Source organism: Sorex fumeus, unplaced genomic scaffold (assembly GCF_029834395.1).
Source record: "Sorex fumeus unplaced genomic scaffold, SorFum_2.1 ptg000063l, whole genome shotgun sequence".
In the NCBI taxonomy this organism is placed as follows: domain Eukaryota; kingdom Metazoa; phylum Chordata; class Mammalia; order Eulipotyphla; family Soricidae; genus Sorex; species Sorex fumeus.
The window spans coordinates 23,289,189-23,308,734 of NW_026606120.1; the positions used below are offsets into that span (position 1 = coordinate 23,289,189).

General features: G+C 40.0%; 1 pseudogene; it reads left to right on the forward strand.

The window, feature by feature from the left end:
* The window catches only part of LOC130034949 (contactin-associated protein-like 3), a 158,780-nt pseudogene that overhangs the window by 52,506 nt on the left and 86,728 nt on the right, over positions 1 to 19,546 (forward strand).

Below are 19,546 nucleotides of genomic sequence, written 5' to 3' on the forward strand. Positions count from 1 at the left end.
TAACTTCATTCAACATAATACAACCCCCACCCATCCACTAGGCAGTAAACAGCTTGGTTTTCTCTATTCTTATAGTCCAGAATTCCATTATATTTATATCCCATTATTTCCTTATCCAATCATCTCTTGATTGATTCCAGTGGGATCACCTTAGCCAGAGTGTTGTTGTGGAATGAAGATTTTGAAGGTGATACTCCCATACATAGGAACATTGAAGTAAAGAATCACATGTCCTCTGGAGGCTTAGAGATGCCATAAAAGATATATTTCTCATTGTCTTAAAACACTCCTTTATATATTTTGTTTAGTGTTTTATAATTATTTATTTTTAAAATAAGTTTGGAATCAAGGTGAAGATAGAGTGATTAATTGACAGCCTGACCAGAAAGTATAGTATCTTCCCTAGGAATTGACAACAGGCACATAAAACATGACTCCTAAGATTCTTGAAGCAGCATTCACTAGGAAGGGCAGGTTGGTACCAGCAACCAGCAACCTTGATTTCTTGGTCCTCTCACATGCTAACCGTGGTTCATTTCAGGCCCAGATCATTTACTAAAGTTTTATGCTTATGCATCATAAGTGTAAATCTGTAAGTATAAATCTTATAGTTTAAAAGATTTTACAGCTTCTTCAATTAATCACTTAATCCCCTTTATTCATCGATTTACTTGAGCGGGTGCCAGTAACATCTCCATTCATCCCGGTTGCGTGCTAGCGTAGCCCAATGGTATCCGTTCGTTCTAGGAACATGCAGAGCCTCAAACCGATCATTCAGGGTCTTGACGAAGAAGTCTGACCAGCTTGTAGGTGGGCGTCCATGTGATCTTTTGATGTCCCGTGGAATCCAATCAGTAATTGCTCTAGTCCAGCGGTTGTCTGTAAACCTCATTACGTGTCCAGCCCATCTGATTTTTGATGTCTTGGCAAATGAGACAGCGTCCCTGATTCTTGAGCGTTGACAAAGATCAGAACTCCGGATTCTATCTCTCATTTGATACAGCTTCTTAGAGGAACAAATTCCTTCAAAATGAAATAATTTATCCAATAATTATAATTTAAATGGAAAGAAATTTAAATCAATAAAATAAATAAGCCAAATGCTTGATATAATATTGAATGATGCAAAATAAAGTACTTTCTAAAATTTTTAACGATTTAAAACTATTTCAAAGTATTTAAACAAATTTCAAAATCCTTAAAATTTAAACATTCTTTATATTTAATGAAATGTATAGCTAGAGAAGGAAATTTTCATAAATATTCAAAGACTACTCTCCACACGCTTGGACAAGCCTCTCGCATGAAAGAACTGGCAGAGGAACCCAGGTGTGTGGGACCTGGGGCTGAGACCTCCAAGCCTGCTGGAATGGGACTGGTCCTCCTCCAACCAGATCCCCTAGCTAGACAGTTATACCCACCAATTGCCCCCGGTTCCCAAGTAATCCCATCAATGGCTAAGATCCAGAGACTATAAAGCCAAGCTCCTGGAAGAGAACAACACAGAGTCTCCTTCCCCCGCACCTGACTGTCCTCACCAGGGCCCCTGAAAGTGGACAGGTTGAGTTTCCATTCCCACCCCAAGCAGAGCCCCAACAGCTGAAGACCACTGGAACCCAACCACAGCCATGCTTAAGACCACTTTCCACACACTCAGATGAGCCTCATGCATGAAAGAACTGCAGTGGAACCCAGGTATGTGGGACCTGGGCCTGAGACCTCCAAGCCTGCTCAGATTGGGACTGGGCCTCCTCCACCCAGATCCCCCATCTTCCAGTAGCTTGGCAGTCACACCCACAAACTGCCCCTGGTGATGTGTAATATAATTAATGGTGACGATCCAGAGAATATAAAACCAAGTTCCTGGAAGCAACCTCTAGTTTTCACTCTAAGGAGAACCTGGTAGGCTACCAAGAGAATCCTGCCCATGTGGCAGAGTCTGGCAAGCTCCCTGTGGTATATCTGATATGCCAAAACCCAGTAACAATGATGGGTTTCATTTCCCTGACCCTGAAAGAGCCTCCAATGAGGCACTTGCTAAAATCTCAGGGCTAGGACAAATGGAGACGTTACTGATGCCTGCTCGAGGAAATTGATGAACAATGGGATGGCAGTGATTCAAAGCTTTGTGATATCAATCAGTTATTACTATGAAAAAAGGGTCACTCTCACTGTCCTCCCATTGTTCATTAATTTGCTTGAGCGGGCCCAGTAACATCTCCATTGGAGATTTTGTTGTTACTGTGTTTGGCATATCCAATACCTCACGGGTAGCTCGCCAGGCTCTGCCGTGCGAGCAAGATACTCTAGGTAGCTTGCCGGGCTCTCTGAGAGGGACGGAGGAATCAAACTCGGGTCAGCCATGTTGGCTGCGTGCAAGGCAAACGCCCTACCTCTGTGCTATCACTCAAGCCGAATGAGTATATGCTTTAACTTTTCTGGGGCTGGAGCAATAGTAGGTAGGGCATTTGCTTTGCTTGCAGCCAACCAGGGTTCGATTCCAAGCATCCTATTTGGTCCCCTGAGAACCACCAGGAGTAATTCCTGAGTTCAGAGCCAGGAGTATCCCCTTAGCATCGCTGGGTGTGACCAAAAAAGAAAATAAATGAAAATAAATAAATATATAAATAAATACTAATCTTTCGTAAATAATATACATAGGCACATTCTATCATCTACAAAATCAAGTGACAGTACTTTTGATAGAATACATCATGACAATGCTTCACTTCTGCCCTCAGATTCTCATTTTTGTAGATATTGCCTTGCATTTTTTTTAAACTGATCTTTGTTATACTCTTCTTTGTAATCCCTAATTTTCATAGGCAGTTAAAATTGTCTTGGCTTGTTTTTAAATATATAATCAGTAAGATAATACTGTAAGTTTTATGACTTTTTGAGATCTAGCTTAGTAAACCTGAAGAGCTAAAGTTAACTCATTCTCACTTTGATTATGATTTTTATTTATAATCTTGATTATCTCTTCTGTCTCTTTTTGAAATCCAATAGTTGGTGCTCAGATTTCTTTTTTTAACAGTGAAAAGTGCTGTGAGTGTTCTTGTACAACTGCCAAGAGTCATCTTGCCATTGTATTTTTACTTTTCCCTTATACATCAATTGTCTGATTTCCCCAATGTGGACAGTTCATCTAATGACACAGCAGCCATGCACTAATATATCATTGACATTTTTCAATTGTTAAGTTGAACAAATGTTCAAGATGCACAGAAGTGATGATGAGTGTGCTATTAATATGTGGCTTCATTAATATCTGTGAGAGGAATCTAGATATTTGGAAACAAAGCATATCAAAGGATGATAGACATGTTCTTTTTCATAGAGTTTTGTTGATATGCAGACCATTAGCCTGGTTATAATCTAGTTGCCTGTAAAAAGCAGTGTCTCTGAGATGAGTCTATTACAATGTTGGCACTGATGACTGCAAGTTGCTGAATCAAGGTTTAATTCTGGAGGCCTTCATCCACCTGGGTAGCCAGGGTAAGACCCAGCATGCAGGGTCCCCAGAACCATTTGAGTCCTTGCTTTGAACCTTCAGTTCATCAATGCCTACTTGTACCTATTAAATAAACACACCATGCACATTTTTTTTGGTGCCTGATATTAGGGGTAGTTGAAAGACAGGCTCTAAATAAATTTCTTTTAATGGACTCTATTCAATGACATACTTATACCCCAAAGATAGGGAATACTCAACAATAATCAGAATCCCCTGAGTATCCTTGTGTTAAATGTCAGCATTTCTGTGTACTGTAAAGACATTTCACTAAATACTCATTGTACTACAGTGAAATGATTGATAATTTATATTATCTTCAGTGGTAATTAACCTATGGCTCCCTTGGCAGTGATGAATCTCTAGTGATAGCATAGCAGGTAGGGCATTTGCCTTGCATGCGGCCGATCTGGGTTCGATTCCTCTGCCCCTCTCGGAGAGCCCGGGAAGATACCGAGAGTATTTTGCCCACATGGTAAAGCCTGGCAAGCTCCCCGTGACATATTCGATATGCCAAAAACAGTAACAAGAAGTCTCACAATGGAGATGCTACTGGTGCCCACTTGAGAAAATCGATGGACAATGGGAGGACAGTGACAGTGACAGTAATAAACATTACCATTCACTTTCACTCTTAATCCAAAATTAGGTGACTGATGAATGATCTCTGCCAATTTACCAGTACAATGTTGGGATCAGTCTTCTCTATGGTTACTTGTCCTGAGCGCTCTTGAGCCTTGGTCCCTTATTCTTGACCTCTTTCTCAATTCTGGAAAGTGAATCAGTAGTAGTGGCTTGACCTTTACCTCATTCAAGTTCCACTTTTACAAAGTTTTCCTTATGACTGAATACATTTGACTTAGTTTAGATAAGTTTGCTTGAGTTTGGGATCTGGTGGAAGAAAGATATGCTGAAAGAGAATAATAATAATAATAATTAATATAAAGCTGTTTATTCACTTACTACTAACTTCTAACATTCCTATAGTTGCTAGTACTATATATAGAAGTAACGTATAAAGATGAATAATTTTTTCAAATAGAGCCAGCCGTTTAGAAATTCTTTTATAAATTATCCTCTTTGGAATAAGTAAGTAAAGGCCCTCCCATTGATCATCGATTTGCTCGAGCGGGCCCAGTAACGTCTCCATTGTAGACTTCGTTGTTACTGTGTTTGGCATATCGAATACGTCACGGGGAGCTTGCCAGGCTCTGCCGTGCGGGTGAGATACTCTCGGTAGCTTGCCAGACTCTCCCAGAGGGGCGGAGGAATCGAACTCGGGTCGGCCATGTTGGCTGCGTGTAAGGCAAATGCCCTACTGATGTGCTATCGCTGAATAAATTTTTAAAAATGGTAAAAAGAAAGTTATAGAATAAACAGTTCTTTACATTGTAGTCACTGTCACTGTCACTGTCCTCCTGTTGTTCATAGATTTGCTTGAGCGGGCCGAGTAACATTGTGAGACTTGTTACTGTGTTTGGCATATTGAATACGTCACGGATAGCTTTCCAGGCTTTGCTCTGTGGGCAAGATAATCTTGGTGGCTTGCTGGGCTCTCTGTGAGGAGTGGAGGAATCGAACTCGGGTCGGCTGGGTTGGCCACGTGCAAGGCAAACGCCCTACCACTGTGCTATCACTCCAGCACCTTTCTCTTAGCTAACTGAATTTAATTGAACATGACCATAATCGGAGGTGCCCTCATTGTCACTAAAGTAGGTCCAATATACTGAATACTTTGCTGAAGGGTGGCTGTTCATAATTGTTTCTGATTTTTCCATCAATCCAGAAGTTCACAATCATCAGTCCTTCTGATTCACATGACTACTCTAACAACTATTGCCTTGATAGTTCCTTAAAAAAAATAATTATTGTTTAATCCAAAGATCCAGCCTGGTTCAAATAAGAAGAAATTATTTCTCTTTAATGATTGTTATGGCTTTATTTTTAGTGAAACAAGATAAGTTTTTATTGCACAATACTTACTTAGAAATATGCAAGGGCTAGAGTAATAGTACAGAGGATAAAGCTTTGCATGTGGCCAACCTGGTTTAGATTCCTGCATCCCAAATGGTCCCCCAGGTACCACCAAAACTAATTCCTCAGTGCAGAGCCATGATTGGCCCCTGAGCATAACCCCTGAGTGATCCCTGAGCATAACCACCCCTCCCCCCAAAATAAGAAAATTGAAAGGGGGGGAGAAGGTAAAGATTACATGTTCAAAAGGAAACATGAACTTGAAAGATGAAGCAAGCAAGCATACATAGAGATAAACAAGCGAGATAAGTGTTCAATAGAGAACACAGGCTTGAAGAGCTAACCTTTTTTTTTTTTTTGCTTGTTGGGTCACACCTGGCGATGCACAGGGGTTACTCCTGGCTCTGCACTCAGGAGTTTCTCCTGGCGGTGCTCGGGGGACCATATGGGATGCTGGGAATTGAACCCGGGTCGGCTGCGTGCAAGGCAAATGCCCTATCCTCTGTGCTATCTCTCCAGCCCTGAAGAGCTAACCTTTGACTATTTTAAAATAGTATGTCATTCAGATCGGAATCCATAAGGTACATTGAAGACAAAGTCGGCAAAACCCTCCATGACATTGAAGCTAATGGTGTCTTCAAAGATGTCACGCCACTGGCTAAGCAACTGAAAACAGAGATAGACAAACGGGACTATCTTAAATTAAGAAGCTTCTGCACCTCAAAAGAAACAGTGACCAAAATACAAAGACAGTCCACAGAATGGGAAAGGGTATTCGCCAAATACACATCTGACAAGGGGTTGATATCAAGGATATACAAAATACTGATTGAACTCCACGAGAAGAAAACATCCAACCCTATCAGAAAATGGAGCGACGAAATAAACAGAAAGTTCCTCAAAGATGAAATTCGAATGGCTAAAAGACACATGAGAAAATGCTCTACATCACTAATCATCAGGGAGGTGCAGATCAAAACAACAATGAGATATCATTTCACACCGCAGGGACTGGCCCACGTCCAAAAGAACAAAAGCAACCCGTGCTGGCGCACACGTGGCGAGAAAGGGACCCTCCTTCACTGCCGGTGGGAATGCCGACTGGTTCAGCCCTGGAAAACAGTATGGATGATAATCAAAAAACTAGAAATTGAGCTCCCATTTGACCCAGCAATTCCACTCCTGGAACTATACCCCAGAGAGGCAAAAATGTATAGTCGAAGCGACATCTGCAGTTGTCTGTTCATTGCAGCACTGTTTACAATAGATAGAATCTGGAAAAAACCTTAGTGCCCAAGAACAGATGACTTGTTAAAGAAGCTTTGTTACATCTACACAATGGAATACTATGTAGCTGTCAGAAAGGATGAAGTCATGAAATTTACATACAAGTGGTACTACATGGAAAGTATCATGCTAAGCGAAATGAGTCAGAAAGAGAGGGATAGACATAGAAAGATTGCATTCATCTGGGGAACAGAAAGTAACAAAATAGGAGACTAACACCCAAGAATAGCCGAGATAAGTACAAGGAGGATTACTCCATGGCTTTGAGGACAGTAGCACACGCTAGGGGAAAAGGCAGCTCAGATAGAGAAGGGAGCATCAAATAAAGGATGTTGGGAGGTTCCTCTCAGGATGGGAAATGCGTGATGAGAGTAGACTATAGTCTGAACAAGATTGCCACTCAATGTCTCTTTTGCAAACCGCAGCACTCAACAGGAGAGAGATAACAAAAGGGAATGCCCTGCCACAGAGGTAGGGTGGGATGGAGGGAAGGGAGGTGGGTGGGATACTGGGACTGGTGGTGGTGGAGAATGGGCACTGGTGGAGGGATGGGTATTCAAACATTGTATAACTGAAACCAAAGCACAAAAGTTTGTAAGTCTGCAACTGTACCTCATTGTGTTTCACTAATAAAAATTTAAGGAAAAAAATAGTATGTCATGTCAAATTTCCACAAACCAAAATAAAAGAAAGACTAAAATTTGAGCTCTTATTGAAAATACATAGGAGGGAAACTGGGAAAACTAATGTTTCTTCTCCTTTTCTAATTTCTTGACTGAAATCTCTTATAAAGATAAGAAAAATAAACAATTTTATTAATTTGTTTACTCCTTTATATAAGAATTCAGAGTAACTCCCAAGAATGCATAAGCTACTAGCTTAAATACCATTTCCAGCTGAAGACAAAAAGAAACATTCAGGGACAAAGACAAGGATAGGCAGACACTGTGATCAGGAAAAATAACACAATAAACAAGGGTAAAATCCTTATGCAGATTTAATTTGCTGCGTACTCAAATGCTCATGGCAGAGCCAGGTAAGCTCCCGGTGGTGTATTCAATATCCCAAACACAGTAACAACAAGTCTCACAATAGAGATGTTACTAGTGCCTGCTCCAGCAAATCAATGAACGAACAATGGGAGTACAGTGCTACAGTGCTAGTCCAGTGTTGATTTTCTAGATATTTATTGATCTTTGTAGTACAGAAAGTGAGACACCCTGGTAATTGGAGAATTCCATTTTATATGTAAATTTCACCTACAAAAATTTCACCTACAAAAGTTTGTATATATTGTTTTTTAAAATAATCAGCTGAAGATAATGCATGTGCTCAAAGGGATGAGCACATGCTTTGTGAACCTTGCTTTGCATGCAGAAGACCTCAGTTTTGATCCTTGGTACCTCATGGTCCCCCAAACACTTCCAGAAAGAGAACCTGAGCACCAAGCTGCTCTGGGCAATGTCCGTTGTTATCCAAAAGCAAGGGAAAAAACAACAGAAAAGAAAAAAAGAAAAGAATAAGGTAACCCTTGTTTGTTCTTTGCTGTTGCTTTTATTTTTTTGGACCACACCCTGAGTTGCTCAGGGTTTACTCCTGAGCACCGAGGACTCATTCCTGTCAGGTTTGGGGGACCTTATGGAATGTTGGGAAGCAAAGCCTGGTTGGGCACATGCAAGACAAACTCCCTATCCACTGCACCATTGCACAGATTCGACAAGATAACCCTATGTCGAGAGAATATTTTGAGTTGGCATATTCCATTCTTTAAAAAAAATTCTTAGGGGTTGATATATCACGCAGCCAACATGGCCGACCCGAGTTCGATTCCTCCGCCCCTCTCGGAGAGCCCGGCAAGCTACCGAGAGTTTCTCGCCCGCACGGCAGAGCCTGGCAAGCTCCCCGTGACGTATTCGATATGCCAGACACAGTAACAACAAAGTCTCCAATGGAGACGTTACTGGGCCGCTCGAGCAAATCAATGATCAATGGGAGGGCCTTTACTTATTTACTTACTTTACTTTTATTAATTATCAGCCAAACGTGTCTACTTAGAAAGCATGAAAGAACTGGTTACTAATGCATGCTGTGGGTAGAGATGAGGTTCTGCTGCTTCTAATATTTTTTTATTTTCTAATATTTTTTAAGGGGAGCAAAAAAGATACAGAATAAAATAGTTATATTTCACATGAAGCAAAAAAATTTACTTCAAAAAATTTTTAGAAGGGGCATATGCTGCCCAAGCCCATGTGCTGCTTGCACCCATGTGGCCAAGCAGATGTGGTGTCGGAGCTCATTTGTCACCACATCTCCTTTCTTGAGATGTGTACTTTCATGCTTTCCTGTCTAATGCTCGGATGTGTATACGGGCTCTCTCTGCCCTTGGAGAAGCCCAGGGTCTCTCTTGAGCATAATACTGTCCACTTGCTCCCACTTTCTCTTCCTCTTTCCCTTCAAAACCTCCAAATAAAATCTGTTTTACTTCCAAATTTTTTTTGGAAGTAAAAAAAAAATTGGGGAAGTAACAAAATTATTTTTGGGAAGTAAAATCTGAATATTTTCATGGTGGCGGGATTGTAAGCCAGTAGAGCACTTGCAGGCAGCCACCCTGGGTTCAATCCCCAGCACCCAGAACTGATGCATCCTGAGCACAGAGCCAGGAGTAAGTTCTGAGTACTGCTGAGTGTGGCCTGAAAACAAAACAAAGCAAAACAATAAACAAAAGCCTAAATATTTTGAAATAATGTGTCTCATTCATGTTTGCTTACCAAAAATAAGACATTCAATTAAATTAGTGCTATGTGATAATAGCCTACACTGCTACAGTGTTGGATTCTTCAGGACTCTTCCTCTGTGTGGGAGATTTAGCTTGTTTGTTTGGGTGGCCATATTCAGCAGTGCTCAGAGCTTACTTTTGGCTCTGTCTTCAGGAGCCAGGGGACAATATGTGGTGCCTGGGGTTGAACCCGGGTCAGCTGCATGCAAGGCAAGTGCCCAACGGCACTATACTGGCCCTCTTCACGGAAGATTTGTGCGGAGGTGGTTGAGTGAGATTAATTCTTGCCAACAACCCCTAGAAGGGTGGAGAGAACAGATGGATGAACAGCGGAGTAGGCTGACTGGTGGTAAGTTTGTAATGACTCAGTGATCCTATATGAGATATTGGTGCTGGGAATCCCTTCCAGGGAGTCCCAGATGAGGAAATGTGTCTAGGTCACGATTGTATCCATTGTCCCTTTGAACATTGGTTATCTCTGGGGAAGAGCATTACCTTAGGAGAGTCAATTCCCTATAGCCAGGGAAAGTTTTACCCAAAGGCAATAAAGAATGGAGTGGTACTGGGTCAGTAGAGATGTTCATTTGTTCTCCCAGTCACTGCCTGTCACAAACGCGTTTTGCAACAACTGCTTCTTTGTAGGTACAGCAACCATATCTTTGGCCCCTCTGAATGTTTTTTAATTTTTTGGGGGGGCCACACCTGGAAATGCTCAGGGGTTACTCCTGGCTTTGAGTTTTACAAATCACGCCTTATGGTCCTCTGGAGATCATACAGGCTGAAACCTGGTCAGCCGTGTGCAAGGCAAATGCTCACCTGCTGTACTATTGCTCCAGTCCCATGATTGTTTCTTTGTAATCATTGTAATAGTCCTTTTCCTAAATGTCCACTCCTTTACATTCTAAACTTGCAGTGTACAAGAAGCTGTGATTAATAGAGGTAAACTCAGGGCAGCGTGTGGCAATTCTCAAGATTCTGTTAACCCACAGCAGGGGATGGATGAAGGTTTAAATTCCATCTTGCTGTGATTTTTATTTTAAAGCATCTCCTTTCTTATCATTATTAAAAGAACATTGTTTTCTTGCAAATTCCATTGGAATAAAACAAAGCAACCATGTAGATATTGTGGTTTGTAATTTATAATGGGACAGTCAAGGACTGTACCAGAAGTTGTGAAAATTACTATTATTGGAAAAAATCGATGCTACAAGGAGTAGCACTGTAGCACTGTCCTCCCGTTGTTCATCAATTGCTTGAGCGGGCCCAGTTACATCTCCATTGTGAAACTTGTTGTTATTGTGTTTGGCATATCAAATACGTCATGGGAAGCCAGGCTTTGCTGTGCGGGGGAGATACTCTGGGTAGCTTGTCGGGCTCTCCAAGAGGGGCAGAGGAATTGAACTCAGATCAGCCAGGTCAGCAGACTGCAAGACAAACGCCCTACAAGGAGTATTCTTATATATTTTTCTTCATATTTTCCATTGACATGGCAATACAAGATAGTTCTTAATTCTTTATGATATTGACTGAAGTGTCCAGTTCAACAAAATATTTTAAATGTAAATATAAATCTTAGAGGTGCAAAACAATTGTTATAAAAATTCTTTAAAAGTATGCCTGCGCATGCCTACAGACACACAGAAGTTAGGTATTTAGCATGAATTTTAATAAATAAAATTTATTTTTCACTTTCAATTTATGACATTTATTTTTATTTCATTTTATTTTCAAACACTTTCTATTTAGTACCTCTTATCAAACCTGCTCATTAGTTTGAGTTCAGTATCATGGTAATGTCATTCTTTATGCTTTTAATTTCTTCCTTAATTACCTTTCTGATCCACTCATTGTTCAGCATTGAGTTGTTTAATTTCCAGGTGATTTGGTTCTCTGCGTCTGTGCATGATTAAGTTCTATCTTCAGTGCATTGTGGTCTGAAAAGATAGTTACATGATGTCTATCTTTCTGATTTTCTTGAGGTGTGTTTTGTGACACAGCACGTGCTCTATTCTATAAAATGTTCCGTGTGCACTGGAAAGAACGTGTATTCATTTTGGGGACGATGCAAAGTCCTGTGTAGACCTTCTCTCTTCTATCTCTTCCTCCAAAGCCAATGTTTCTTTGCTGAGTGTTAATCTTGTTGCTCTATCCAGAGGTGACAAGGCGGTGTTGAAGTCTCCAACAACTATTTGTTGCTAGCAATGTTTTACTTAAAACTGTTGGCAGCTGTTTTAAGTATTTCGCTGGTCCCTCATTAGGTGTGTATTCGTTTAGGACTGTGATTTCTTCCTGCTGTACATATCCATTGTTTATTAAAAATAGCCTTCACTGTCTCTTATAGTCTTTTTCAACCTGCAATCCATGAGGTTAGATACTTGGATGGCCACCACAACTTTTTTGAGGGAATTCTTTGCTCGCAGGATTGTTTTCCATCCTTTGACCATTGAGTCTGTGTTTGCTCTGACTGTTCAGATGTGTTTCTTATAGGTAGCAGAATGTTGGGTTCAGTTTCTGAACCCATTTTTGTCACTTTGTGTCTCTTAATTAGTGCATTTAGACCACTGATATTGAGAGAGATTATTGCCATGGGGATTTGTGCCATCTTTCTGTAGAGTTTTTTTGTGCTTGTAGGATTTTTTTCTTGTCTTACAGTAGCTCATTTAGTTCTTTTAACGTTAGTTTTGAGTCTGAAGTTCCTGAGCTGTTTTTTATTCATGAAATAGTGTATTGTTCCTTCAAGCTTGAGTGAGAGTTTAGCCGAATATAGTATTCTTGGTGAGGCGTTCATTTCATTGAGTTTTTTTCACTACATCTCACCATTGTCTTTGGGCTTAGAAAGGTTCCTCTGATAAGGCTGCTGTAAATCTAAGGGATGCTCCTTTGTATGTGATTTTCTTCTTTGACCTTGCTGCTTGCAGTATTGTGTTTCTATCCGTGGCATCCATCATTCTGACTATGATATGTCTTGGAGTCTTTTTATTTGGGTCTCTTTTAGCTGGCACCCTCCGGGTCCTAGGATCTGGATGCCTGCATTCTCCAGCTTTGGGAACTTTCCAGCAATGACATCTTTAACTGTGGCTTTTTCATTGGGGTTGCCTCCCAGTCCTTCTGGTTCTCTAATTATTCTAATGTTGTTTCTCTTTGATTCACCCCCTAGGTCTCTGATTCACCCCAGAGCTATTTTGAGTTTTTTTCCCCATTATTTATTGTTCCTGTAAGCTTTCTGTAGCTCATCTTCAAGCTCACTGATTTTGTCTTCGGCTGTAGCCATCCTATGTTTGAGGGCACCCACTGACTTTTTATTTCATCTACTGAATCCTTTATTAGTGACACTTCTGTTTGTAGCTTTCTAATTTCTGCTCTCATTTCTTCCTGTATTTTCTTGTCTGTCATTCCACTCTTTCTTTCATGTCCTCCTTTAACTTACTGTATGCCTTTTCCATTTCCTTGAGTTCATTGAACATCTTCAAAATTTCATCTCTAAATCCCTTACCGGAGAGATTGTATTTGTGGGTAATGCCTGCTGAGGCTTCTGGACTCTTCTCTTAATCCTTTCCTCCTGTGGGAATTTGAGCTGCTTCTTTATATTGTCGTGGTTATATGGAGGTGGGACCTTCTAGTTCACTATCATTATTTCCTCTTGCTGCGAGAAAGTATTCTGGATGAGCTCACTTGATGGTGGTCACGTTTTCCCCCTTCTATAAGTCCTTCCTCTCAGGTGCTCCTCTATATGTGAGGCCTCTGGTGAACCTGTGATCTTTTATTAGAATGAGCTTGTGTGGCTTCTTATGTTCACTGGTGTTTTGGTGAAATTGTAATAGACTAGTGGACTTTTGGCCAATTGTATTTGAAATAGCTAGGATGTTCTTCATGGAATTAAGTAATGAAGAGTGGGATGTGACTCCAGGGTGCCAGGAATGGGGAAGATTACTGGCCCCACCCCAAGGTCACACCTCCTACTGTAAAGGCCACACCCCCTGCCACAGAGGCCATGCCCCCTGCCAGGCTGTAGGTGGTATCCTGGTCTGAGAGGCTGACTGCAGCATAAGTGGGGGAATGGCCACCGGCGACTGGTCACTCACCTGGCACATGGGGTGGATGCAGGAAGCACTGGAGGATGGCATGGGTCAGGCAGGCTGGGTGGATCTGGGTGCGAGGAACTGTCTGGAGCATGGGCACGGAAACCTATGCTTTTAAAAAGAAAACCAAGTTCTGCTTAAAACAGATTTTCACTAACTCTATACTTTTACCCCTTACCTTCTTCTGGTCATTCCATAAATTTGGCCTTAGTTTGTATTTTTCTTGTTACCAATACCAGAAACTCTTGTTCCTGTCAACTTCCTAGCACTCTGTCCTGCTCCAAAGGGAAGAGGAGTGTAATTTCCAGGGGTAGTTTCTACAATAAACACTGTGGTGTAATGGTTTTTTTTTTTTGTGGTGTGTGTGTGTGTGTTTGTGTGTGTGTGTCTGCTTGCCCTTTTAGGCTGTCCTGATAGCAACTCTGGCTCTGGATGCAGAAATCCTGGATTTCAGGGCTGCATGCGGCTCATCTCTGTTAGCCACAAGGAGGTGGATCTCATCGCAGTGCAGCAGGAGAAGCTGGGCAGTTTCCATGACCTGCAAATAGACATCTGTAGCCTGACTGACAGGTAAGGAGTTACTAGATTATTTACATATACAGGTTTTCAAATTTCGGTAGCAGATTAAGTAACAAATCAAGAGCTGGAAAAGTGGATTTTCTTATCATCACCTGATACCCCTTCCAAAGGGTAAAATAAGCACAAGCTAAACATGAAGAAAAAAAAAAACTTAGTACAGTGAGTAAGAAAACTTCTCTGCATGTGACCAAGATGGGTTCTATCTCAATACCACAGATGGTCTCTCTCTAATCTCGGTATGACACCAAGACAAAACAATTTTATAATTTCACAACAGAATATTGAAAACACAAAAGATATTGAAAACCTTGTACAGAATGGGATACTGGCCAAAACAACAGTCTACTGAAGAGTCCATTGAAGGCCACCCCCACCTCCACAACCCTAATAGATATCTCGCTAGGCCTGTCTCCTTGACAGGCTGATTTTTAAAATTACTTTTATTGAGGTACCAGGATTTGCAATACTGTTAGTGTTTTTCATGCAAATATCTTTTGAACATCACAACCCCATACTGTAACTTCTCTATTCATCTGCCATTGAGCACTTGAGTGGTTTTCAGATTTTTGTTATTTTCTATAGTGCTGTAATGAAAATTGCTGTGCATACATAATTTCAATGAATGGTTTATATTCTTGGAATAGATAACTAGGAGTGAAATTGCTGAATCTCATGTTAATTCTATTTTTAATTTTGGGGGAAAATCTCCATACTGATTTTCATAAAGACTGAAATCATTTTTTCATCTCCACCAAAAGTAAATGAGGGCTCCTTTTTTTCTAAATCTTCTCATTACATGTTTCCAATATTTTTCACATAGTTTAGTCTCACTGTTATGACATGTCTTTTTGGCATTTTAACTTTCGTTTTCCCGATAATCATTGATAATACACATTTGTCAGGTACCTATTTGCCTTCTGTATATCTTGTTTGAAGAAGCGACTGTGTAACACTTCTCGCCATTTTACTGGTAAACTTTTTTGTTGTTGGTTTTTTTTCAGTTTTCAACTTATCTTGGATATTATCTTTTTTCCTAGATGTGCATATTTTTTGTTTATTTGGTTCTTTATTGGCCAGACTGGCGGTGCTTAATGTTAACTCCTGGATTTGCAATCAGGAATAACTACTGCTAGTGCTTGGGGTCCATATTGAATGCTGGGTGTCAAACCTGAGTGTCACGAGTACAAGGCAAGTACCCTACCCACTATATGGTCACGCCAGTCCCAGATATGCATATTTTCTCTACCATTTAGCTTTTATTGTACAGAGCTACTTTAAAATTTTTTACTTATTGAATCACTCTTACAAAGCTGTTTATGATTAGATTTCAGTCATACAGTATTCCTACACCCATTTCTCCACCAGTATACATTTCCCAGCACCAGTGTCCCCAGGCTCCCTTCTATCACCCCCCACCTCCTGCCTGCCTCTATGGGAGGGACTTTTCACTCTCTGGCTTTTTCTTCTCTCTCTCCTTCTATCCCTCTCTCCTCATGGGCATTGTGATTTGCAGTATTGGTACTGAAAGTTATCAAGAATATCCCTTCACCTAGTTTTATCATTCAGATTTTGTCCAGCGTGATCATTTCCTGCTATTTCTGTCATACTAGTCTCTTCTCTACCTTACCTGCCCTCAGCCCCCCACACACTTGTGGTTAGTTCCAACCATTGACCAGTCCTCCTAGCCCCTGTTTTCCCTGGACATGGATATTAGTCTTCTACTATATATTATTTTTATATACCACAAATGAATGCAGTCATTCTCCATCTGTTCCTCACCTTGTGACTCAGAGCTACTTTGATCTAATCCCATTCATTGCTTTTACTTTTGTATTAAGTCATTATTTGAGGGATAGAAGGAGAGAGAGAAGAAAAAGCCAGAGAGTGAAAAGTCCCTCCCATAGAGGCAGGCAGGAGGTGGGGGGTGATAGAAGGGAGCCTGGGGACACTGGTGCTGGGAAATGTATACTGGTGGAGAAATGGGTGTAGGAATACTGTATGACTGAAATCTAATCATAAACAGCTTTGTAAGAGTGATTCAATAAGTAAAAAATTTTAAAGTAGCTCTGTACAATAAAAGCTAAATGGTAGAGAAAATATGCATATCTGGGACTGGCGTGACCATATAGTGGGTAGGGTACTTGCCTTGTACTCGTGACACTCAGGTTTGACACCCAGCATTCATTTGACACCCTATGCCTGACTGTCTCCACCAGGGCCCAACAGCTGAAGACCACCGAGGCCCAACCAAGGCCTTGCTGGGAGCACTCTCCACACACTTGGATGAGCCTCAAGCATAAAAGAACTGACAGAGGAACCCAGGTGTGTGGGACCCGGGGCTGAGATCTCCAAGCCTGTACAGTTTGGGACTGGACCTGCCAGTAACTAGACAGTTACACCCACCAACTGCTGTGTAACTCCAACAACGGCCAGGATCCAGAGATCATCACACTCAGCTCCTGGAAGCGCGCGGCCGCGAATGCGGCCGCGCGACATCTTATCATCTCATTCCTAATTCGGTCAAACTGGCAGGCTACCAAATGTAACATGCCCACACGGCAGAGTCTGGCAAACTCACCGTGGTATACCCAATATGCCAAATACCAGTAACAATGATGGGTCTCATTCTCCTAACCCTGAAAAAGCCTTGAATATGGCACTTTAAAAAAAAAAATCTCAGGGCTAGGACGAAGAAGACGTTACTGGCACCTGCTCTAGGCAATCGACGAACAACAGGGTGGTCGTGATCGTGATCGTGATTAAGTCATTAAACTCCCCACTGAAGTCATTATTATGCACTTTTCTGCCTGTGCTTTCTTTGATGTATTTTTAAAATGTGGGTCGAGCGTTTAGTTATATGATGCATTTTGAGTTAACTTTTGTGATTCTTTTGCCTGTGGCTAACCCAGTTTTCCAGAAATAATTTATTGAGACAGTTTTGTTCCTTCTTTGCTATAAGTTAACTTTCCATTGGTCTGAGAATCCACCTTTGTTCCAGTACTAAACTGATTTGATACTCTTGCTTTTTATATGCACAGTTAGGGAATGCAGTGCCCTTCATCTTATTTCTCCACATAATTTCTTTGGCTCATTGGAGTTTCTGTGGCTTCACACAAATTGATCAGTGTCTATTCTATGTTAAATGTATTTATTGCTTTGGGTAAAATGGTCATTTTAACAATGACAGTTCTTTCAAACCATGAACATGTAGTCTTTTTCCATTTCCTTGTAGCTTCCCTTTTTTATGGTAACTTGTAGTTTACTATGTATATCTTTAACCTTATTTGTTAACTTACTATTAAATACTTATTTTTGATGGTATAGTAAATGAGATATAGATTTTGGTTTCTCTTTTAGTTTCTTATTTTACTCTATAAATGCAACATTTAGAATTATACAGATTTTTTCCCTGAAACTTTTTTTTTTCTACTAGTATTATGGTGACTGTCAGGAATTTCTTAACATATTGTCATGTTATTTATAAAATGTGATACTTAACTACTTTTTGAACTTTACTTTTTAAAGTTAAATCTCCTTTACTTTTTTTTTCTTAGCTAACTGTTTTGACTGAAACTTTTGACTACTGTATTTCATAATAGTGGGAAGAATGCACACAGTTGATTTGTTGTTTCTTAGGAAAAGCATTTTGTTTTTAAATAAGTGTGATATTTACTGAGTTTGCTATATATGGCATTTGCCATATTGAGGAACACCTTCCACTTCATTATGCTTTGATCATAAATTACATCTATTTATGTCATCATGTGATTTTTTAAAAAATTTTCTTTTTGATATGGTTTAATATCCCAAAAATAAATACCACTTGTTTATGGTATATGATAATATTAATGTATTGTTGAATTCAGCTCATTGACATTTTATTGAAAATCTTTGCATCTAGGTTTTTATACGCATATTGATGTTCAGTTTCTCTCTCTCTCTCTCTTCTTTTCTATTTTTTTTCTTTTTAGTTTTTACTGCTTTTGGTTTTTGTCTTTTGGTGTTTTCCTCACATAAAGTAGTTGGAAGAATTCCTGTTCAGATTTCCTAAAGATCTTAAGAAAGATAGAAAACATATCTTCGGGGCTTTGATTTTGTTTGCTTGTTTTGCTTCTCGCAGTGCTAGATGACCTTGTAGTGCTGGGAATCAAATTTGGGTCTCAAAGTCATCTCCTTGGCCCCCCACATGATCTTGTATTTTAAAGATGGGGTTTTATTTAAAGTAGAATTTACCCTTAAATCCATTTGCACACAAACTTGTTTTGGAGAGACTTATGATTTATTTTTCAATAGTATTATTGTATTAGCCTGTTAAGGCTTTCTGCTTGTTTGTTTGTTTACTTGTTTTTAATTCAGTCTTGGGACATCATGTGAGTTTAAAAATTCATTCTTTCTGATGACTTTAAGTTTAACATTTTTCTCCTAATTCCTTAACATGGTAAGGTAGATTATTTACTTGAACTTAATTTTCTTTTTGTTTTCTTTGTAAATGTAAAACTTCATTGTTAAAATTTTTCCTTTTAGTATTATTTTTGCTCTGTCTCATATGTTATGATGGCTTGTGTATTTATTCTTATTTGTTTTCAGAAATTCAGTTCTAATAGAATTTCTTCACTGAGCTAATATTAGGCATGTTATTTTGGTTATAGAAACTGATATCATCTGTAAATTATAGAACCACATATAGAATCCTGAATCTTGGTCTTGAGAGAGGGTCAGAGATGTTAACTCTGAGATAGGGTAAGGCACCCACTGGGGCTATAATAGCTAGAAGGATCAGAAGTCCCAGTTCTCTCGGAGAGGCCAAATTGTCATTTTTTCTGAATCTCAGAGAATACAGCATGTGATGTACAGTATTTCTCTCACATTGGGACTCCACATTTCCCTCTTGTGTGCAAAGATCCTTTAGCACCCACCAAAGTGTATCTACCTTTATTTCACTGCTACACTGTATACATATGTATATATGTGTATATGATACATAAAAAAGGAAAATAAGCTTTCCATGTCATTCATAAAATGGAATGCAAAAATATGCTGAAATCTCTGGAGATATATAAAATATGAAGTTATATCCTTTAAGCAAAAATTGAGATGCATCACAAATCTTTATGTATGAAAGAGCTACTCACTTCTTTTATGTCTGACATAGCTACTAAAGGTGATTTTTGTTTGTTTGTTCATTTGTTTTGATTTTGAAGCCACATCTAATTGTAATTGTCCTTCCTTCCTTCCTTCCTCCCTCCCTCCCTCCCTCCCTCCCTCCCTCCCTCCCTCCCTCTCTTCCTTCCTTCCTTCCTTCCTTCCTTCCTTCCTTCCCTTCCTCCCTCCCTCCCT